Source organism: Salvia miltiorrhiza, chromosome 5 (assembly GCF_028751815.1).
Source record: "Salvia miltiorrhiza cultivar Shanhuang (shh) chromosome 5, IMPLAD_Smil_shh, whole genome shotgun sequence".
In the NCBI taxonomy this organism is placed as follows: domain Eukaryota; kingdom Viridiplantae; phylum Streptophyta; class Magnoliopsida; order Lamiales; family Lamiaceae; genus Salvia; species Salvia miltiorrhiza.
In genome coordinates, this window is record NC_080391.1 from 39195696 (window position 1) to 39220230 (window position 24535).

Sequence of the window (24535 nt, forward strand, 5' to 3'; positions counted from 1 at the left end):
AATTAAAATCTGAATCCCAATTTAAATAAGATATGCAGTCCATAACAGAGCCCAAATAATTAAATGAGGTAGTCCACTTGATTAAATAATAAGGCCCAAGTTTTTAAAAAAATCTGAGCCCAATTGAAAAGAATTCGTAGCCCATAAGAGGCCCCAAATTAATTAGGGCAAGGCCCAAACTCTTTCTTCTTCTTTTTAAAACACATACTCTCACACACACAAAACATACAAAAACACACACACGCAGCAGCTGCCTCCCTCTCGCCCTCTTCTCTCCTCCGGCGGACGGCAGCAGCGCCGTCCTGTTGACGGGCATGTCCTTACCAGCTGCTTCCTTCGGTTGGCCTCATACCAGGTGGTACACTTCAGAGATTTCCGCGCCTCGAATGGTTCTGAGGGGTACTTCGCCGAACTCTCTTCCCTAGGAGTTTCAGTCAGACAGCTTGGATAGTTTTGTTCCAGTAATGCTCATTCTGACCATATTTCGTGCATATGCCCTTTTCAGAGCTTCTTGTGACACCCCATTTTCTCATAGCTAAATTTAGAGTAATTTTTATTTTAGAAGTTAAGATAATTCACTGCCGGATAAAGAGAAATAATTTATTTTAATTCCAACAAAATGATTTACAAAAGAACTTTGTAAAATTCATTTATTTTAATTTATATGAATTGCATATTTATTTAATTAATCATTCAAGCATTTACACGAGCTTTTAATTCTCGAACCCTGAAGAATTTTACAGTTCTCATAATTCAACCCTAAGTTTAATTGTCCAATCAACACCCCATCTCACCATATGTTCCTAATAGCCACCCTATACCATGATTTTTTTTTTAGCATACATGCCTTTATGCAGGCAATCAAATCCTCCCATATCTTAGCAAATCTTAATCCCAAATCTTAGCAGATTTTACTGCCAAATCTTAGCAGATCTTATGCAGGATCTTTACTGCAAGATCCCCAAGACTCCTATGTTGTTTCAAAGATATACAGCAGCCAAGCTCTCCCTCACTTATTCCACCAAATTATTTTCGCAAGGCCCCCTCCACCAAATTTTTCACCCTGCAGCAAGCCTCTTTCTACCGCAGTAAGAATCTTATGCCAAGTTCTTTTCCTTCTTGATTGTGCAGTAACAGCTCCCTAGCAAAGCAAAGAGCTTTAAAGGTTCATTTTTTTTTAACCATACACTGCATATCTGTCTGTCAATTTCTTTACTCTACCAAGCTTTTCATCTAAACAATTCATAGCATACAATTCCAGTAAAACCAACACATTCACAAGCATATATGTATGTACGTTATATATATATATATATATATATATATATATATATATATATATAGGGTGTGGTTCTAGAGAGAACTACATTATTTGTGAGAACGGGAGAACCATCAAATCTAATGCATCCACTGTAAAAATTAATGCATTTGCTGTTAAAATTAATGCACTAAAAAAATTTAAAAAAAATGCTCCCTTCAGGATTCGAACCCAGGATCTGCATTCATCCAACAAGATGATGCATCCACCGTAGATCTTGATGATCAAATGGCTGAAAATGGTTCTCCGGTCTTCTTTTATTTATGGTTCTTTCTTGAACCTCTCCCTATATATATATATATATATATATATATATATATATATATATATATTCATGTGTACAGATTTCAGAATTTGCAAATCTTTTACTTGTAAAGAATAGATTTGTTTGAAACAAAAAGAAAAATTCAAGCTTTGAACCGTGTGTGAGTGTTGGGTTGAGTCGAGCGGCGTCGGGATGGCGGCGAGCTCGCTGCCGGCCATCCGGCCATGTAAGAGAGGAGGAGGCGCCAGAGTGAACAGAGGAGAGAGAGAGAGAGTGACAGAGGGCCGCAGGACAGAGGGAGGCACGGCACGGCGGCTCCGCCGCTGCTGTCAGGCTGGAGACGGTGAGAGAGAGGGAGACAGGGGCTGGAGTGCGGTGGCTGTCCGACCCGTCGTCTGAAATTCGAGCGGCGGCGGCTGGCCTCACCGGCAGGGATGGAGCCTCCCAAATTTTGAGATTTTTTTTTTTTTTAAATTTATAAATTTATTTTCAAAAATATATATAGAGATATGTCTTAACTTTGTTATACAAAAGTTGATTTGCTTGTTATATTCACCTGTATATACTTAATTTAAGAATAATCGTGTTATTTAAAATTATATAATCTATTAAAATATTGTTCATTATTATTATTATGCTTGTCTTGTAATAGAAAGTGTATGAAATGCCCAAAAAAAATGTGTTTGTTATTTAGATTATACTTCTCTTTTAATAAAAAATACCTAAAATATACGAAATGTTCAAAAAAAATTGCAGTGTTTTGAAACTAATTTGTAATATATTGAAACTATATAATCTATGAAAATATTATTTGTTATTATTACTATTATGCTCATATTTTAATAAAAAAATGCTTTAAATATACGGAATGCCAAAAAAAATTTCTCGGGGGCTACCGCCCCCGAACCCCCGTATAGGTTCAGCCCCCCTCGAACTTAATTCCTGGCTCCGTCCCTACTCACCAGCTACTACGGTTGCCGAAGTCGAGAGAAGGATAGGAGGGCTGTCAATGAGTTTGGGGCTGGGGTTTTCAGTGGGAGAAAGAGGCGGCGATGGCTCTCCAGCCGTCGAGGGAGCAGAGCACGCGAGAGAAGGCTGAGTTAACTTGTCACTGTAAAGAAGTGGTAAATACGCTGCTAAACAATTGGTATGTATATATTCTATAATCCATAACCACAGAATAAATAGATAAATAAATAAATAAGAGATAACTTACAGAATGAGGTACATATTGAGTGGAATCTCATTCCTCGCTAATTCTTCCATTTCTGAAAGTTTCAGTCTAGCTTGTCTAAGCTCATTCACAATATCAATTTTATCAGATTTAACAGATTGATTCGTCTTCTTGTCCACTTCTTCAGAGAGAAGGCATACAAGTTTTTGCAAATCCGCAACTGCTTGCCCATAATCTCTAATCATTTCATATTATGCAGCTCGCCTAGAGATGGCCTGCTCATTTTACAAAAAATATTAGCAAAAGGTAACTAACAATAGTTAGAAACATTCACAGCGAATTCATAATTTATGCACAGAATCTAAATTGAAACTTGAAGTACAAAAACAACTTCGAACTGCTCTGCCAATAAGCAGTAGAGCATAATGTTATACTCCCTCCGCCTCTGAAAAACATGCGGCACTTTTTTTGGCATGGGTTATAAGAAATGTTAGATCAATGTGCGTGAGTGGGAAAGGGGTCCCACGTTGTTGTGAGTGGAGTGGTGTCCAAAAATGGAAACTGAATGGTTTTGGGAGACATTGGTTTTGGGAGACATCCCAAAACGGCAAATTGCACATGTTTTCCGGAGACGGAGGGAGTATATGTTACTTCCCCTGAAGTAATGAGTTCCTTAGTACCAAAGTCTTCATTAACACTTGATCTGTAAGAACTGCCAGAATCTTGCCAATATTGATGCAATTGCACAACATGGCAGGGTTTTAGTAGCTAAAATGAGCGAGAAATTTCAGTTGTGCTCGTGTATAAGACTATTCTGATGTACAAACTTGTAAGGAATTCTAGATAACCTACTTTGGGATGTGACTCAAAATCAAAATTGGGGACAATCAAATTCATTTATGAATTGGGAACACATAAAAGATTTATGACTTACTCCATTCCTATGTTATATGGGGACGCAATCAAATGGACAAAATTAATGACAGACCAATTTAAACCCATCATCAATGCTTCGAATGCAAACCTTGTAATAATTTCCATCTAGGGCAATGGCATCTAAAGGTTGACCCATTGATCGATATGCAGCAGCACGGTTACAGAAACATATAGCCGTGAAAGGGCGTGATTCAACGGAACATGATATAGCAGCAGTGTAATGCTCAACTGCTTCCGAATGCTTTCCTGATTTGTATGCCTCATTTTCTGCAGCCTAAACAGCAAGAAATGAATCTATAGATGGAAACAAATTTCCTATACAAACAGACATGATAAGGAAATAGAAAAAGTGCAGTGTCTAGCAAGACAGACAGCAGTCTTGAGTAATAGTAGGATATAATAGTGAGTCATAACATCAGGTATATATAAAAGAATAAAGTTATTGTATATGTGAGACAAAAGAAAATTACACCATGAAGTTCACAACAGGAATGCTATCTCCCAAATCGTAATGTGGTCAACATGCACTTAAAATACTGAAGTGCTGGAGGTGTTACATTTTTAATTCTATGGTAAGCTAAAGTAAGTGATCCCATGAGATTCCCACTGGTTATTCTTCTGCTAACATATTTTATGTCGTAAATTATTTAATAATATTTCTTATATCGATTTCTCCTTTTTTAACCGATACCCTAGTTCCAGTTAATTAAAAAAACATATATTGATCATCTACGTTGTTCGTATCAGCTTTTGCTTTTCACTCTTTAGATCCAATAACATGAACAGGAAACTGATACAGTATAAGAGAACCGAAAACGAAATCTAAATAAATTCACAATAGTTCAAGTTTGGCAGGTTATAGAAGGTAGTTAATATACTGTTGGTTTGTTGCAAACAATTATGATTGGGATTATAAAAACCCTATTGATGCTTATTCAGTTTTAAGTACTGGTCATAGTTATTAGTCTAGCATCGCGCAAAGCTATCCTAGTGCTATCGCCCATGCCACGCGTGCGCTATTTGAATAATCGCACAGAAGCATATAAAAACATATATATCATAATCATAAGAAAAATATGCATAATATGTCTAGTTAATAAAAGATAAAGTCATAAAAACTTAATTTCAAATAAAAATAACTTATTATATAGGTTAACCCTAATTAAATCTTAAAAAGCCCAAGCCCATGCAGTAATTAATAGCCCATACAGTATCAATATCACGCTATATTGTGCTACGCGCAATCAGGAAATAGCACAAATAGCGCTCGCTATTGAACATTTAGCTCTGAATTGCGATCTGCGTGCGCGAAGCAACACAATGCGTGACGCGAGCACTATTTGTTCGATTAATAACTATGGTACTGGTATCTCCCAACATAACAGAAGGCATATATGTATATATGAAAGGTGCCACGTGAGTTTATTTGGAAATAATAGACCTACAACCAATTCAACCAACAAAATTACAAGTGGTTCCTTATTGCTAAGTTGTTTTCACAACTGTTTTAAATATGTTAAAGTTGTTTCTTTTTTTGGTTTCTTTTTTTCTTTTTTTCTTTTCTTTACAGAAAAGAAAGAAACAAGATTCAATATTATGGTAAGTTAGAAACAAATCACACTCATAACATATGCATATGTAGTACTTCTTGTCAGAAATTGTTTATTGAATAAAAAGAACAACTCACCTTATGGTGTAGCAGCTCACGCATAGTTCCAGCCAATGGAATCATGGATTCCAAGGTCCTACTGCTTCTGCAAAGAGTAAAATTGGTAAGAATATTCAGGTACATGAAACAATCTATAGTGTATGATATGAATTAAAAGAATACCGTTCGACAAGAGACAATTGTTCCTCTTGCTTCTTCAGAAAAACTAGGGCTTCCTCCAACCTCCCTAAGTAGAAATACGATTTCATGATCAGAGACGAGCACCAGGCCGCCCTCTTCAGGTCAGAACCATGAAAGTTCACTAAGTGGCTATCAACACCAGGTATAAGAAAGTTTGACTCCAAGTTGCTCACAAAACCGAATCAGCTCTTCATAATTCTTCAGCTGTTAGTGGAATATGAGTACAGTAATTTAGATATATGCATATCAACAATATAAGAAAAAATAAGTATTTTTAGGAATATGTACCAGTTTCTTTTAACACTGATACATACCATAAGAAGAGCATCCACTTTCATCTGAAGCAATTTTTCAGAATAAGAGCTTATCATCAAACCCTCAGAAATAATGCTAACAGCACAGGCTATGTCACTGTAACTTTTTCGTCCCAAAAGTTCTGCAGCCTTGATCATGCAGTCTGCAACTTTCTGAAAGTGAATTGCACAAACAAACTTAGATCCGTGCACATAGTTTCTTAGATGATCTGCATAATCAATACACTAGAGCCAAATTACGCTACCACATCAGAGCAGTATAAAAAACCTAGAATATGAACTCAAAAAACCAATATACTGACAATATAAGATTCTAATTTTTTATTTTTGGTCCCAATATACCCGTACATGATCTTTAACTGATGAAAACGCTATGACAAGTAAGAGTATGGATGGAAAAAGTAAATGTTGAGGTTTTTGAAGTTTTACTGACAAAAGATAAGAACAGAACAAAGCCCGTTTGCGGAACTACATTGAAATGTTCAAAACTTGAAAGAAATATATACATATATATACACACACACATAGGCGTTTGTTATTATAAGAACTGCATTATGTGAAAACACTTCCATGGGAAGTATAAAGCTACTGCATTCGCAGTGAAATTTACTACACTCGAAATAAAATGAAATTTTGCTCCTCATGGGATTCGAACTCAAGTTCTGCATTCATCCAGATGATGCATCCACCATAGATCTTCACAATCGAGGAGAATGGTATTTCATTCATATTTTAAATAAGGATTCTCATTTGAACCTACTCCTATCATGGTGGATCCATCATCTTGATAGATGGATAAATGCAGCACCTGGAGGAGCGAAAATTTATTTTTTTCGAATGAATTAAATTTAATAGTGAATGCATTAATTTTATAGGAAAACGCATTGTTCTCACGTTCTCACGAAAAATGTAATTCTCACAATAATCAACTCCTATATATATATGGAAGAGATCATATAGTACTCTTCCCTTAGGCAATACCATAGTACCCTTACAACTGCATAACGTTAAACACACAACTGCATATGTGAATTCAATACTATATACATGCATTAACATTACTACGTATAAGCATGTAAATGCAATTTTCAAAAGATGCATGATTATATATAGAATACTACATTATTTTATATCATCGAGACTACGGTGGATGCAACATCATCCCGGATGGATCATTTGGGTTTGAATCCTCGAGGGAGCAAAAATTTTATTTTTTCCGAGTGCATTAATTTTAACAGTGGATACAATGTTCTCACGTCCTTACGAAAAATGTAATTCTCATTATAACCACACGTGAAGGGGTTGGTTATCATGACAACCACATTTCATTGTAAGAAGAGAGAACACTACAATGATGTGTATACTTAGTGCATTCACCATGAAATTAAGTGTACCTATCTCAGGTTTTGTATTCATCCATCAAGATTATGCATCTACCGTAGATCTTCATGATCTAAGGGCTGAGAATGGTTCTTCGTTCTCATTTTAAATAAAAATCCTCACTAGATCTTCTCCCTATATGTATAGGGATAGGATCACGTAGAAACCATCTGATAGAGTGAAGACGATAGGAAAACTAAAGAACTCGATTATGAAAGAGAGATTCAAGAACCAAAGAACAAATCCCCTTCGCGAGGCCACAGAAACTGAGTTTCAGTCCACAGCGTACGCTGCAAGCTAGATGATCCCAAAAGATGATCCCTAATTAACGTAGAGGCCAATATAAATACTCTACTTCCCAAGGCCCAAAACTACTTCCTACTAAGGCCTATAAACATAAGGCCCGAAAAGTAAATATCTATGATAATAAAATAAGAACTCTCCAACTATTTTAATTAAACTGCTGCAGCATCTTTAGTCTTGTGCTTTCGTCGGGAATAAACTTTAATCCCTCTTGGCGGATCTTTATCAATTACTCCCGTCAGTGAAACAGCCTTGTCCTCAAGGCGGAAATCCGAAAATTGGCCACGCAAATCCTCCATGTCTACCCACGAACACTCATCCACACCCAACCCGTGCCACTGAACCAACACCTGCTCCACATTGTGGTTCTCACGAGAAACTGTACGACGCTGCAACACGGTAGACGGAACAAATGGTGGATCAACTACCACCAACTCTTCTGGTAAAGCAGATGGTGGTAATGCAGATCCCACCGCAGCTTTCAACAGTGACACATGAATTACTGGGTGAATCTTTGAATTATCTGGCAACTTTAACTTGTACGCCACCGAGCCAATACGCGCAATAACCTCAAACGGCCTATAAAAATGAGGAGCCAATTTAGCACTCTGACCGGTAAAAAGACTGCATTGCCGGTACGGCCTGAACTTGAGATACACCATATCTCCGACCGCAAACTCCAACGCTCTACGGTGCTTATTTGCCTCCTTGGTCATCTTCCGTTGAGCGCGTTCCAGATTGGCCTTGAGATGCGCAAGAATATCATCTCGCTCACGGAGAGATTCGGCAAGGAGCTGCACCCTGACTTCTTCCGATAGAAACTGCACAAGCAGTGGAGGAGCCCGCCCATACACCGCCTCAAATGGCGTCATGCCCGTACTCAACAGGAAACCTGTATTGAAGCAATATTCAGCCCAAGAGAGCCATTTTCCCCAACTCTTAGGTTTCTCAGAAGCAAAACATCGCAAATATGTTTCCAAGCACCTATTCATCACCTCCGATTGCCCATCCGTTTCAGGATGATATGCAGAACTCATCCGCAGTGTAGTACCAGAAGATTTAAACAACTCCTGCCAAAATGAACTCAAAAAGATTGGATCGCGATCTGAGACGATAGAACCTGGCATACCATGGAGCCGTACTACTTCCTTAGCAAACAATTCTGCCACTGACTTTGCCGTAAAAGGATGCCTCAACCCCAAAAAATGGCAGTACTTAGATAAACGATCCACAACGACCAAGACACAATCCAACCCACCGGAACGAGGTAACCCAGTAATAAAATCCATACTGATATCTTCCCAAACTTGTTGCGGAATAGGAAGTGGTTGGAGCAGGCCCGCCGGCCTCTTCGTTTCATACTTGTTACGTTGGCACACATCACACGCAGCCACGAACTTAGCGACTGCTCTTGTCATACCCGGCCAATATAAATTCGCCGCCAAGCGCCTGTAAGTTCGAAATGCCCCTGCATGACCCCACCTGGTGTGGCATGGAATTCGGCAATTAATTTGGAAGTCCATGGTGAGTTTTGAGGTATCACAATCCGCCCTTTCTAAAACAAAACCCCTTGAGAAAGGTTATAGTGTTTCGGCGCCGCTTGACCCTTCTCCAACATGGTTATGATTCGAGAGAGTGTGCGGTCTTCCATCACCGCTTGTTTCACAGCACTCCAATCCCTCCATTGTGGAGTAGTTAACGCAGATAGCTCGAGTTCCTCATGTCGTCTAGAAAGAGCATCAGCCGCCCGATTATGTTTGCCCTCCTTGTACACAATCTCGAAGTCGAAACCTAATAGTTTAGCCGCCCAATTTTGTTGAGCCGGTGTGGTCAAGGCTTGTGCCAAAAGATGCTTCAAGCTCCGCTGATCAGACCGAACCACAAATCGTCTGCCAAGTAAGTAAGGCCTCCAATGTTGGACCGCCAAAACTAGGGCCATAAGCTCCTTCTCGTAAGCTGATTTTGATAGCATTTTGCTTGCCAAACCCTTGCTAAAATAGTCAATCGGTTGCTTCTCTTGCATAAGGACTGCACCAATACCTCGTCCCGATGCATCACACTCGATGATAAAAGATTTTGAGAAATCTGGCATGCGTAGAACCGGGGCCGTGGTGAGTGCTGCTTTCAACGTGTTAAAGGCTGCTTCCGCCTCCAGAGGCCACATCCACACACCTGGACCCTCTTTTTTCTTCAGCAAGGCTATTAAGGGCGAAGCGATCTTACCATAACCACAAATGAAACGACGATAGTATCCAGTTAGGCCCAGAAATCCGCGCAACCCTTTGAGAGATGTTGGGACTGGCCACTTCAACACGGCACTAATCTTGACTGGATCCATTTGCACACCCTCACTAGACACAATGTGGCCCAAATATTCGACATGTGGAGTGCCGAGAATACACTTTTTTGGGTTAATAATTAAAGAGTGATTAGCAAGGATGCCGAGTACTTGACGTAAGTGTTGGAGATGGGCTGTCCAAGAAGTGCTATACACCAAGATGTCGTCAAAAAATACAAGCAGAAACTTTCTGAGATGTGGGCGAAAGATGTCATTCATGAGGCATTGAAATGTGGCTGGGGCGTTAGTGAGCCCAAACGGCATCACCAAAAACTCATAGTGGCCCGAATGAGTTCTAAAGGCGGTCTTTGACACGTCCTCCTCCGCAATACGTATCTGATGGTAACCGGATCGCAAATCGAGCTTACTGAACCAACATGCGCCATGGAGCTCGTCAAGTAGCTCCTGGATAACTGGAATGGGATATTTATCCGCCACAGTTACCTTGTTGAGGGCCCGATAATCGACGCAAAATCGCCAGGATCCATCTTTCTTTCGGACCAATAACACTGGGCTGGAGTAAGGGCTGTTACTTGGTTGAATAATTCCCGCAGCAAGCATCTCGGCCACTAACTTTTCCATCTCATCTTTTTGTTTAGGACTGTACCGGTATGGACGGACAGAAATAGGTGATGAGCCCTCGTGCAACACGATACGGTGGTCGCTGCGCCGAGAAGGAGGCAATTCTGTTGGTGCTTGCGTTACTACAGCAAAATCTGATAGCAGTACTTCTAACTCCCTACGTTGTGTGTTGGCGAGAGATGGGGAAGTATCGAAATACGTTAGTTTAACATCATCCAGAGTCCATAACAGCCATGCCCCATCCCCTGATTCGAATGAGCATAAATCTGCCCGTGCGCAAGCCCGACGGGTCAAGGTGGGGTCCCCTTGCAAGCATATTTGTTTGCCATCCACCTGGAATTGCATTGAGAGCTTAGCCCAATTGGTAGTGACATCGCCCAATTGAGCAAGCCAAGAGACCCCCATAATCACGTCGACACTGCGTAGAGGAAACACATAGCAAGTGATATAAAATAAATGATCGGAGATGATGAAGGGAACTGCCTTACAAACTCCTTTAGTCTGTACTCTTGTTCCATCTCCCAGTACGACTGCAAAAACAGGGGTGGAATCCACAGCCAAACCCAAAGCCTGAACTACCTGGTCAGCGATAAAACAATGGCTTGCTCCACTATCTATCATGGTCAATAAACGCCGACCCTCCACACGGCTAAACAACTTCAATGTCTGAGCTCCGTCGAATCCATTGGAAGACATACGAGATAGTTGTAGTTGTGTCAGTTCCGCCGTGGAATCCTTCTCCCCGACATCGATAATAGGCTAGCACTCTGGTGTTTCTTGCTCTTCGTCCGGATCGTCATCCTCCGGATCAAGGATGATGGACAACGATTTGGCCGAACATCTGTGTAGAGGGCTATACGTCAGGCCACACCGATAGCACTTCCCTTTGGCCCGAAGCTCTCGGACCTCAGCCTCAGTGAGATGACGAGCGTTGCGGTTGACCGGAGGCCGTGATGGAGCTGTTGACCCCTGCGGTCCTGGCACTTGTTGACCACTCGACTTCTGCATAGTATTATGGTAAGTGGACGTAGGTCGTGTGAAAGTGGTAGGGCTGAAAGTGGACTTCTGGTGGAAGCTGGGAGCCCTACTCGACCGAGCGAGTCTGCGTGCTGCTCGGATTGCTGCAAACACATCTGTACACTCTGAATCGGGCAGCCGGTCACGAATGGATGGTTGCAGACCTCCCAAGAACATGCCCAGATATTGTTCCAGGGGTAAAGGGGGAAGTTGCGCGATTCGTTCTTCAAATAAGGAGACAAAATCCTCCAGTGATCCCGTTTGGCGCGTGAGGTGCATGGCTTCGTATGCGTTAATTGCTGAGCTGTCCCCGAAACGCTCGATCAACTCTGTTGTAAACTTAACCCATGTAATGGAGGATGCGCGGCGTACCACCCATTGAGCCCAAAACATCGTTTTTCCGGACATGGCAATTAGCGCCAGTTGAACCCGATCTGTCACCGGTGTCTTGTGAACCAAAAAATATTGTTCTGCCTGAGCCAACCACGCAATCGGATCGGTCCCATCAAAAGATGGTAACTCCATCCGCGGTGCACTCACTGGCAGCGGTGTGTCCCCGTTGCCGCTGCCTTGCTCTTCGTCGCCACCTGTGGGAGGAGGGGTGACGCCTAACTTCGAACCAATGGCTTTCAATTGAGACATCATCTCCACAAACTGACTGCCATGATGGCCTATGGTGTGCTCCATGGCTGAAACCCTAGAAGTCATCTCCAACATGGCTGACTGCAGTTCTTCAATCGTCTTCTCCATCCTAACTTCTTTAAGGCGGGTGATGGGCATGAACCGGATAGGTCGGACCAAATTGATAGAGTGAAGACGATAGGAAAACTAAAGAACTCGATTATGAAAGAGAGATTCAAGAACCAAAGAACAAATCCCCTTCGCGAGGCCACAGAAACTGAGTTTCTGTCCACAGCGTACGCTGCAAGCTAGATGATCCCAAAAGATGATCCCTAATTAACGTAGAGGCCAATATAAATACTCTACTTCCCAAGGCCCAAAACTACTCCCTACTAAGGCCCATAAACATAAGGCCCGAAAAGTAAATATCTATGATAATAAAATAAGAACTCTCCAGCTATTTTAATTAAACTGCTGCAGCATCTTTGGTCTTGTGCTTTCGTCGGGAATAAACTTTAATCCCTCTTGGCGGATCTTTATCACCATCTCTCGTAGTACTGTAAAACCCATGCATTTTCGTATATACATCAATTTACTTTTATATTTATAATCATGCACCTTTGGATAATGCATTTTATATATACTAGTGTGTAACCCGTCGAATTTCGACGGGTATCATTTGGTGTTATAATTTATATAAAAAAAGCGTAGAAATTATTTTTTAATATATTTATAAATTATGGAGATTATCCACTAAAAAATTGTTAATATAACATAGGTCTACGTTACACATCAAAATAAAATAAAAAATAAATTAAAGAGAACTTTCATCCCAAACATGACTTAGCGAAACGTATATTAAAAAAAATTATTTGCCACCCACTACTATTTGCCACCCAAACCCGTGACCCGTGGATGCCCGCCACCCGTTGAGTATCCGCCACCCGCTACCCGTCGGATACCCGCCACCTACTACCCGTCGGATACCCGCCGAGGCTTGAGAGTTGAGAGGTAGGGGCTCTGTTGCTTCTTAGCATTGACATCCTGCAATCAACCACCCAACAAATGCAATAAAACACCCAACAAATAAATAACCATGAAATTGTAGCAAATTTTGGAGAAAATTTTAATTTCTTATACACTACTATATGCCACCCATACCCACGACCCGTGGATACCCGCCATTCGTCGGGTATCCGCCAATCCGCTACCCGTCGGATATCCGCCAACACTTGAGAGTTAGGGACGCTGCTGAAATTAGTTTAGAAGATCTATACATCAACAAAATAAAAAATAATTAATCCTTTGTACTATTAAAATAAATAAATAAAATAATCCTTTATTCTATCCTTTTAATTGCACTGTCAAAATTAATCACAATCATATGGTTAGTTCTTCTCAATAAATCCACGATTCTATATATATAAATTCCCCGACTTTGTATCATTGTTTTGGATTTTGTATAAAACTTACGGAATCAAAATTAATTACAATTATATGGTCAACTTTTCACCATATTAAGAGAAAGATGGCATAGATTATTATGCTTCATGATTATCACGAATTAAATAAAATGAATGGCCCACTTGATTCTAAAAAATTAACCGCAATAAGTAATTGAATAACCAAATGATAATGAATTAATATAAATATGTTCAAGAAACATTGAAGTAGGATAGAAATAAATGACACATTAATTATAACTTTAATTAGCCATTAAATATCCACACACACAAACACGAAAAATAAATAAATTAAAGGAAATCTGATTACCAAATTAATGTGTGAAATATTGCCCTATAATAAGGAGACAAAATTAAGTTCGAATATATTCAAAAATCTATTACACTTTGAATGAGAGTTTATGATGGATGATTTTATGGCTAAAAAGTTTCTAATATTAAGTTTTGTACCTAAAAAAATGGTAGATTTTTGTTTGATATATCAATATCTTTTTTAATATTGTAGCCGACTAAAATTCTGCATTGGAAAATATCGACTCTTTTGATTCCATAAATTTTAGGAAAGAAATCATGCGTGGATATATACATATATTGCATTCTATATATGTGTATATAATTACTATCATATCTCGGAAAAAAAAAATGATGTGTATGCCATATCAATTAAAAGATTGCATAATCAATTTTCACGACTCTCTACAAATTTAGATACGTCTGTAAAATCATTTTAATTTCAAAATTTCATAATGGGATGATGTCAATGACCCGCAATTGGAACATCTAAAATTCTTGCCCGTTTAATGGGATGTCATCATTATATAATTCATAAAGTAATCATAAAGTGTATATCATCCATTTCATAATATAAATCATAAACTTGACTGTATTCTTGCATTAAATAAAATTTTCCTTTTTTTTAGGCAATTACTTTTTGCCAAAAGTAATCAAAATGATTTGAAACAAATGGTTGTTCAGATCAATGCATAGGTATTATGGTGTAAATACAAAGAATTACGCAAATAAAATGAACCACTAATCGTATAAATATCTTTCAAATAATCAATTGAAAAATAACAAATCAAAAAATCCCAAATCAAATTGTTCAATGCCATCCATACGGTACCTTCTCGACCATAGAGGCATACATTTCTCAAACCCATAGCCGCCAGCCACCGCAGTAGCTCAAGAACATTCCGAGTGTCACGAGCTTCTTCACTGTCCAGAACAACATCCATGTACTTAACTTTCCTGATGTTGATAGACCGTGGCATCTGTTTTCTTTTCTTTTTCTTTTTAATTGAGTCAGTTATTTATTCTTAGTTCTTCTTGTCAAATAGTTTGGGCTAAAGGCCTATAACGTGTGCATGGGCTTTTAGGGTTAGGGTTTCCTTTTTACCTATTTAATAGGCTTATCATAGTTAGAGTCGTTTATGTGGAATCATAGTATTGTTTAGGACAGCTATTGCTGTAGGCCTCGGTGAGGAGTTTTCTTTTAATTTCTATCATTTATAATATTACCGTTCAGTTCTCGTTCCTTCTCCACCTTTACTCTATCAATTGGTCCGACCTGCCATGGTTGCTACGACGCGCAGCACCGAGTCTCGACTGGATTATTTAGAGAAGGTGGTGTTAGAGTTGCAGACATCGCTGACCTCCCTTACCAAAGCAGTCGACGCTAACCGTTCTGCCATGGAAACTCAACTTGCAGCCATCTTGGCCGCCGTGTCTTCCACTGGAAAACAATCCTTCGTTCCAGATGATCCCGGCGACTCTTCCACTGGGAAACAGCCGTTCGTTCCCGACAACACCAACCCCACCACTATTCCGATTCAAAAATCTGACTTACCCGGGTTCGATGGATCTGATCCCGTGGGCTGGATTGCTCGAGCCAACCAATATTTTCTCGTCCATCGCATTCCCCCGGCCATGAAGCTGCAACTTGCTATTATCGGCATGTCTGGCGCAACTATTTCCTGGTTACAACTACTCCTGCGTCGTAACCCCAACCCGGCATGGCCACAATTCACCCAAGCCTTATTGGCGCGTTTCGGCGATGCCTCCACGCTCAACACCTACGAGGCCTTGTTTCTATTACATCAAACAGGATCTCTGGAGGATTAAATCGCTGCTTTCGAAAGCCGCGTGGCCCAGCTGCCTCCCCTTTCAGATGACCAGTGCTTAGGATATTTCCTCGGTGGTCTCCAGCGTTCGGTGCGAGAGCAGATACAGGACAACGCTCTCACTGACTACACCTCTGCGGTCAGCGCAGCGCGCCGTGCTGCCCGTCCTAGTACCCCTACCGTGTTTTCCCACCGTGTTACCCCTCTCACAGCCGGCCAACCAACAGCCACAGCTACCTACTCTTCCGACTCCACGGTTTTTGCCGCCTCACTACCTTTAAGCAAGGCCAAAAACTTTCGCCAACTGCCGCAATCAGAGATTCAAAAACATCTTGCCGCTGGTACCTGCTTCCGTTGCGGTCTGACTTTCGGACCCCTTCACCGCTGCCCGCCTAAGACGTTGAACGTCCTTGTGTGTGATGAATTGGGGGAGCCCGAGTTCGATGCACTACACCAGCATGCGCCTGTTGAGGCATCCTATTTTCGGTCCATACTTCAGCCTTGAGGACAAGGCTGTTTTGTCCGGGGAGGCTATTGATAGACCGTGGCATCTGTTTTCTTTTCTTTTTCTTTTTAATTGAGTCAGTTATTTATTCTTAATTCTTCTTGTCAAATAGTTTGGGCTAAAGGCCTATAACGTGTGCATGGGCTTTTAGGGTTAGGGTTTCCTTTTTACCTATTTAATAGGCTTATCATAGTTAGAGTCGTTTATGTGGAATCATAGTATTGTTTAGGACAGCTATTGCTGTAGGCCTCGGTGAGGAGTTTTCTTTTAATTTCTATCATTTATAATATTACCGTTCAGTTCTCGTTCCTTCTCCACCTTTACTCTATCAGATGTCAAGATCTTTATACTGCTTCAGGAAACCTGCACTCACTTACCGACCATATCCTTTTGTACCCCTTCTGCATCCGATCCCCTAATTCCAAAGCTCTGTAAACATCCACAACCAAAAGATAATCTACACCAAATTCCTTGAATAACAAAACTACCAAAACACAACTGATGGAACCCTAATACCACAAGCTTCTATTGCAAAATATGAAAATACTATATCACATAATCACAATATAACAATATAACAATCTAACAACATTTATAGAGTTCATATCTCAATAGTAAACTATGTATAATTAATTGACTGCAATCTAACAATAGTAAACTGTGTACAATCTAACAACACTTAAATCGAACAGAACACTTAAATCAATAAAACAGAGAAGTAAAGCAATCGCTTAATCCCTCATAGAGTTAATTAACAAAATCTAAACTAAAAATCTGAAAAATATTAATAAAAAGGTGAATCGCAGACACACAATTAAACGCAATGAACTCCAAAGCAACACACAATCAACCACACAATACCCCTGATTCGACTACTCAGCCAACAACACACACACACCACACCAAGGCTTCCCCCCTTCTCCTGACTCGGTACAGCAGCACCCACAGCCACCCGACTCAACTCGGTCTCGACTCATACTAACCCAGTTCAAAGTTGAAGTTCAATACTTGCGGATAACACAGAACAAAAAATCTTCAATAGCAAGAAGAAGAAGAAGCAAAACCGCAGCTTTGAACTAATGAATTTATAGCTAAAAATCTAGGTTATAAAGTTTCCATTGATAAATTTCTACCTAAAGTGGCTGATTATATATAAATCCTATGATTGAGCGTATTTTTTTCTTTCCAAAACTTTTTCTTTGTAAAATACCACTAATAATTCTATATTTGCGACGTGATCTTTCCAAATCGTAATCTTTCCAAATCGTAATATTTCCAAATAGATTACTTACCATAACTGATCAAGAACTGTTTCGAAGCCAACCAACGGGGGCAGCCATTGACGGTGGCCGTGCACGACTGTGGCAGCCATTGGCGGCGAAGAGAGCAAGGGGTTGGCGGAGTCTCTGAGGCGATCGTCTGTGGAAGAAGAATCGCGGCAGGGGAAGGCTGGTGTGGAGACGGGAAGTGGCAGGTTATGGCGGGGTGGTCTGACGGGGCGAATTCGCGGCTGTCATCATGGTCGAAGGCGGCGGTGGTGGTGGGAGTTGTGGTGAGGGGCGATGGGTTTTAATGATTTTCAGATTTTGAGTTCTATCGAAAGGAGATGGCTTGATATATTGCCTTGATTTGCAGAGAGTTGCAGATTGGGATCGAAGGGGAATGGAGAGCTGTATGGAGACTGGAGGAAAATGAGAATGAAATTTGGAAATTAGAAGTGAGAAATTGTGTGTTTTAAAAATTAAAATAAAATACTTATTTGGAATTAGATAGCCACGTCAGCGATAGAGAATTGAGTTAGAGGCTCTAGAATTGCAGGGATTTTGAATGGTGAATTCTTAGATATGCCACGTAGGACCCCGGATTAAGGAGAGCGCAGGATTCCTTAACCGTATTATATATTTGATGCGGTAATGTGTTCAAGTGAATGCATTTTATATATTTACACTTATGCACTTTTGATGACAATCGTAGATATTGGGTACTACATATTGCCTATACAAAGGTATTACTCCCTCCGTCCCAATAATCTTGTCCCACTTTCCTTTTTGGTTTGTCCCAATAATCTTGTCCCATTTCCTTTTTTGGCAAATTTTAGACACTAATTAATTCTCTTTTTTTTAGGTCAAATACTAATTAAATCTAATTAAACCTAATTAAACTTACCGGTGGCCCCTTCCCCTCCCCCTCCCCCTTCCCCCCCAAACAATTAAACCCAGCAAACAATTCCCCCCTTCCCCATCGTTCCTCCCGCCTCCCCCTTCCCCCATCATTTCTCCGGCGCCACCTCCCCTTCCTTCCCCCATCGTTCTTCTGGCGCCGCACCCATTGTTCCTCCGGCGCCACCTCCCCTTCCTTCCTCCATCGTTCCTCCGGCGCCGCATCCTTCCCCATCGTTTCTGTGGCGCCGCACCCATCGTTTCTCCGGCGCCGCCTCCTTCCCCATCGTTCCTCCGACGCCGCACCCATTTGCACAGATCTAAGCCTCCCCCTCTGTAAATCCACCTTCTCTCTTCTCTGTTTTTTTTTTTCCCTAGAAATTAGGGCTCGCCTAATACATCTGAGGACGAAGATCTGAGCCCCTTCCGTCGGCGGCTTCTTCTGGTTAACGAAGACGATGAAAAACGACCTCTCCTGATTAGCGAAGACGAGGGAAAATTTGTTGAAGAAATTTGGTTTTTCTGTTCTTGTTTCTCCAGAAATTGTTCTTGGTTTTTTTGTTCTTGGTTAGCAAAGACGATGGAAAATTTTAGGAAATTTTGTTGAAGAAATTTGGTTTTTCTGTTCTTGTTTCTCCATAAATTGTTCTTGATTTTTTTGTTCTTGATTGGCAAAGACGATGGAAAATTTTAGGAAAATTTGTTGAATTGTTCTTGGTTTTTCTGTTCTTGTTGAAGAAATTGTTGGGCTAAAGATTTGATTTTTATTCTTGTTCTTTTGCTTGATTCTGTTTACTGTTCCGGATGGAGAGAGGCGGCGATGCGGCTGGTGGCCGTGCTGACGCCGGGGAAGGGGGCGGCGCAGGTGTGGCTGTTGCTGTCGCCGGGAAAGTGAGGAAGAAACAATGATAATTTTAAGCTATACTTAATTTCTTGTTAAACATGTGGGACCTTCTAGTTTACCATACTAATTTTACACTCCTTAATCTCCGTGCCCAAAAGAAACGGGACAACATTACTGGGACGGAGGGAGTATATGATTCCCTTTCTCCCTCTATATGTATATATATATAGAGAGAGAAAGTGGTTCAAATAAAAACTTATTGTGATAACTGTGAAAACTCTTGCACTAAACTTACTAGTATGCATTGCAGTATTTTATAAGTTCAATGCAAGAGTTCTCACAATAAGGGGCCGTTTGATTTGCAGTTTAGGATTGATTAGGATTAAAATTATCTTGAGAAATTAGTGTGGATTAGTGTGGATTTATATTATTTCATGGGTGTTTGATATCATGGCTACTTAATCCTATATTATGTTTGATATCCATAGGATTATGTTGGATTATATTATCTAATACCAAAACTATCCTCACATAATTTTAAAAATATCATGTGTGTCCACCATTACTTGGGCATTTGCATCGATATGCGTGAGGAAGGGTAGCAGAATTTTTATCCAACTTCTCAGTATTAAATTTATCCGAGGGGGGTGGACGGATTATTAGTATGGGTTAATCCCACAAAATAGCATGGAGAAGTAGGATTAAGTAGGAGTTGACCATATTAACTGCACATGATATCAAACATCACACTAATCTGTATTAATTTAATTTATCCTACCTATAAACCCATATCAAACAGGCCCTAAGAAGTTAAGGACAGAAAAGAATAAATAAAGTATGGCCATAATCCAAATTATAGATAAAAAGAATATTGTGTATATTTTGCAACCTTCCTCATCTATGATCTCTCTCAATCGGCAATTAATTGGCTCACTCACCAATAAAAAAAACGTATAGAGGGGGGAGAATAGCTGGGATTTGTTCTTTTAATATGATAAAAAAAACAACGACGTTTTGTCTTATGGGGAAAGAATGGATAGCCAAGTCAGCTTTTGTTAGTCCACATTATGTTCCCTTTAATGTCGTTACGATAACAGGCTATGAGTGTTATAATGTAGCAAAGGTTGGTCTATACTCATCTGTTCTCCAAGGTGCCATAAGTGATAATTAACTCAAAACTAAATAGTAAATACATGTTAGAACCCAAATTTCAGAGGGCAAGATAATAACCTATAAAATATAACATGCATTTAGCAAAGAGGTCGATACTTTACACTAAAAAACCTACCACCTGAAGGCTTTGCCTAGGCCCAGTCTGGCACACGCATGGAACCTAGGGCCTTTCCAGATGCTGCTTCCAATGATAATATAAAGACATATTACAATATAGTGAATCATTTTTGAAAGACACACAAAAGAGGAAGATGATAAACTGTAACATCTTCAAACTCTCATGGTAAGTGGCATTATACAATTGACAATGCAAACATTGGTTGCTCATAACACACATGAGAAGAATCGGTTCTGGTTACCACAAAATATTAGCTGCAAAAACAGGCTTGTGTTGTGAGCTATATTATCCATCCTATATCCCATCACCCCTTTCCACATCTCCAAGACTTCGATACCACATCCATAACTCGTAAAGAAAAAATAAGTACCATATAAACGACATATAATTTCAAATTTTTAAGCAAGACGGGACAGGTTTCTCATAAATACAATATAGCTTAATAGTCGACATCTGCAAATACAAATGAACTATAGGTTAATTAGCAAATGACTGAAAAGGTTCCAAGATCAAAAGATGGTCCCAAAACTGTTTCACACAATCATAATAGTATAGTTTACAGACTTTAATACCTTTGCCTTCTCAAGACCCTCAGAAGCTTCCACTAAAAGCTTCCTGTCTGCACAGACATCAGGTCCTGCTTGCAAACACTTCATGAAATGCAGAGTTGCATTTTCAACATCCCCCAGGGTAAGGAAACAGCTTAAAAGTAAAAAAAAAAGTCACACGAAGATTAGTATTAGTTATGGTAACTTAAGCAAAGAAGTAGTGAAGGCAACTCTGAATGAGCGATGACATCAAGGGAAATTTAAAGTACAAGACTCATCAACAAATTAACTGTTCCATAAGATAATAGAAACTTAAAGGCTTTTTAAGTTTTTATCGTTATGCTTGGTCTTATTTGTGAAATGGTTTGTGGAATACTCCCTGAAGATACAATAGATAATAAACAAGGACTTCAAAACATTGATGATGACAATACAATTAGATACTGAACAACAAAACCTTTGATTCAATGAGAAAGCTAGAGAAAAATCAAATAGAGATTATATATTACAACTTTAGGCACTCACTTACTGGTTATTAGTAACTCCAATAAATTATGCTTCAAGACCTATCAATGAGACAAAACAAGATAGTTATTTTGTTGGAATTTACTGTCTTGTTAATATAATTAGCCCGAAGAATGACTAAGATGAGAACATATTTCATCAATGTTTCATCTTCGTATGATTAATCTTTTTGGTTCTGTTTATTTTTTATTTTTGTGGTGGTGTGGGGAGGGGGGAGGGGGGGAGTGTTTATGTTATGGGTTCCAACTAAATACTAGTTTAGCCCCTCAAATGCATATATTTTAGTTTTGGTGTCACAATGGAATACTAATAAGCATTCTGAAATAAAAACGGGACACAGTACGAAGTGCATATTTAAGAAGGTACAATCTGAATTTTTAAGAAGGTAGAATCACAGAGTACATCACAGGAAAGAAGGGACAAAGAGGGATTATGAGTATTTTATTACCTTGCAGCTCGAACCTGCACCTTCAGGAAATTTGGATCTAATTCAGAAGCTCTCCTACAATCTTCTAGAGCATCTCTCAGTCTTCCAAGTGACATACGTGTTGCTGCACGATTGCTGTAGCACAGCATTAGAGCCCTAAGACAGCTCCTAGATGTTTCATTTTGAGAAATACAATTCAGTCCTTGAGTGTAATAGTCTTCAGCTTTAGAGAAGTCCCCCTTTGCATATGCTTGATTACCCCTAGCACAAAATAAAAACAGAAGGAAGAACATGAATCAATAATTATAGATTATAGATACGTCTTGAAGGTCAAAGAAAAATGTCATTATATAGGAATTGAGATGAAAGGATGGTTGTCACACCTCTCAAATTGCAATACCATAGTAATTTCAGCAAATGAGAATAATTATCCATACCTTAGCCGCCACTTTTCACAGGATTCCTGTGCCGCAATAGTAGCAGCTGTAGCAGAGTCTTGTTTTGTTGCCAGTTCCTGAACTTGCTCAAACTTGTTACTTTTCTGGCTTATCACAGAAGACAAATTATCTTTCTGGCCTTGCTCGCGTAATGAGAATGAAGATCCTGGTACTTGAAATGAGGGTAGGTGGGATGACACGTGCAAAACTTTGGCACATGGTGTGGAGCTAAATGAATCATGAGAATGTTTGCTTCGAGTCTTCTTCTTTAGGATACGGACTGATGCTGAAGAGTCACTGAAAGAAGCAGAAGATGCAGCAAAAGTGAAGCCACCTGAGAACATATCTGCTGAACTTGCGCTATGTTCAAACTGAGTCCCTCCATCACTGTCTTGTCTCTCGATTTTAGAACTGGAGCTTACTTCAGTGTCTGCTGCGGTGTAAAAGGAGTCAGTGCTATAATCTAACTCATCAGCTGCAGACTTAAAGCTTTCAGTCTCGGCCCCTGAAACAGCATCTTCTTCAGGACTATCAACCCTAATCGCATCATCCCCGCGTGATGCAGATTGTTTATCTTGCCCTTCATTGTCTTCTATATCATATTCGTTTATATGCATTCTCTCTGCTGCTGAAACCAGTACTTCATCAGCTATGTCACTCGAAACATTTGCATATGAGTCTGCTGAAGAATTGTTTTCACCAAGACAAGAGGACTCCTCTGATGCCACAGAAGTCTCTCTTGAAAATGTATTATTAGCCAATGTTTCTTCATATGGAGAGAAGTCCATAGGGGAATATTGCTCTGAAGATTCAGTATGTTCATGCAATGTTTCTTGAAAGACAAATTCATGATGGAAATTCAATTTAACCTTTGTAGGATTCTTGGATTTCCCCATCTTTTTCCTTAATGAATTGTCCTTAGCCGTTTCCCGCTTTGTATCTATTTTCCTACCCAGACCAAATGATGACTGCACTTTAGGAGTAGGTGTCTTGAACTCCAAATTTTGTGCTGGCATGCTATCTAATTTGCTAGAAACGCCAAAATCAACTGTCCTGTTACCTCTCTCCGCAGATGGCATCTCAGAGACACCCCCAGAGGTGTATGATGAATGCCACTGGATGAAAACATCGGCAACGATGTTGTACTCTTTTCATTCTTGAACTTCACATGAGTACCACTATTCTCGCTCTCCAGTCCAGCCTGAAAAGTGAATCTTGATTCACTAAATAAACCTGAACTGTTGTTTGAATTTACGTTGCCTAAATTCCTAGCCGGTGCGTCAGGCATAGTTTCCACATCGGAACTCAAGCCTGTTTTAGTTTTACGGTGATTAGAACTACTGTCTCTACCTGTATTAGTCATATTCAAGCCCTCCGGCTGATTGGCATTTCCACTGTACTCAAACAAGATCCTATCCTCATCTCTGGAGCTAGCATCACCAACCTTCAAATTCGTAGAATTGTATAAAGAATCTTCAATTTTAAAGCTTTTCATCTTGTCTGCAAGCAATGCATCTGCGCTGCCACTTAAAAACTCCGTCCTATCACTTCTGTCATAGCTAATATTCTTGGAGCCATCGTGCTCGTAGTCTCCCACATTCAGTTTCTTCATCTTATTGGGAAGCTCTTCCATGTTTCCACCACATGATTTAGTAAAGCGTTCACTTTCAATACACAGCCTTCTCATATCCTCAGGCAATTCAGAAACCACACTTTCATCAATGCCACGGAAGCTGTTATCTTTGCCACTCAAATGCACATTATCACTACTCATACCTATGCTTTCCTCATTCATGCCATTTGAATACCCCTTTTCGCTCTCAATTTTCAGTCTCCTCATTCCATCGAGCACCTTGCTCCCCTCCACATTATTATTATTCACAAAACCATCATTCGACCTGAACACAAGTCCATGACCCACATTCTCAAAGGCGGGTTCAGCTGCGCTAAAACCTGGATCAATGCCCGGATCCTCCGGGCCCACGCCCATTTGCGATACGGATCGGAACATATTGGGGCGGTTCCCGCTCATGGATTTCCGATGCTTGTTCAATCGCACAGGCCGGGAATAGCTGGCGGCGGGCTTTGACGAAGAGCTAAACCCGAAACCCGGATCCAT

General features: G+C 40.1%; 1 pseudogene; it reads right to left on the bottom strand.

The window, feature by feature from the left end:
• Positions 1 to 2757: 2757 nt before the first annotated feature.
• Positions 2758 to 24535, bottom strand: LOC131025904 (uncharacterized; annotated as a pseudogene).